Source organism: Eurypyga helias, unplaced genomic scaffold, assembly GCF_000690775.1.
Source record: "Eurypyga helias isolate BGI_N326 unplaced genomic scaffold, ASM69077v1 scaffold30828, whole genome shotgun sequence".
Lineage (NCBI taxonomy): Eukaryota > Metazoa > Chordata > Aves > Eurypygiformes > Eurypygidae > Eurypyga > Eurypyga helias.
The window spans coordinates 1,611-2,124 of NW_010266809.1; the positions used below are offsets into that span (position 1 = coordinate 1,611).

Here is a 514-nt window from a genome sequence, read left to right on the forward strand (position 1 = left end):
GCGGAGAGGCAGGTCTGACGGGGCAGAGCGTGTTTTGTCTCTCCCGCCCTCACAGATAAATGGCAGCGCCGTCTACGTCCAAATACTGATGACGCTGTGTCCCTTCGGCTGTGGTGCTGGGAAAGCCGTTACCCGGCCTTAGCTTAGCGTGACCTTTCAAAGCCCTTTGTTGTGGCAGATGAGTCAGGAGGACGTTTCCTGACGGGTCTATGCAAATATCTTGGCCGGTTCCATCTTTTAGTGAAGATGCAATTGTTCATTAATTGCCCTCCCCATGCTGGGAGCTCCTGCGGGTGGAGTTGGCCCCCCTTTGTTGTGGCAGATGAGTCAGGAGGACGTTTCCTGACGGGTCTATGCAAATATCTTGGCCGGTTCCATCTTTTAGTGAAGATGCAATTGTTCATTAATTGCCCTCCCCATGCTGGGAGCTCCTGCGGGTGGAGTTGGCCCCCCAAAGCCGGAAGCTGTAGCTGTTTGCAGCAAGCAGGCGGGCGGAAGGAGGCGAGGGGAGAGG

General features: G+C 55.6%; 1 protein-coding gene across 1 annotated transcript in view; it reads left to right on the top strand.

Moving 5' to 3' along the window:
• ACRBP (acrosin binding protein) overlaps window positions 1–514 on the top strand; it is a 13,112-nt gene that overhangs the window by 1,361 nt on the left and 11,237 nt on the right. The window lies entirely within an intron of this gene.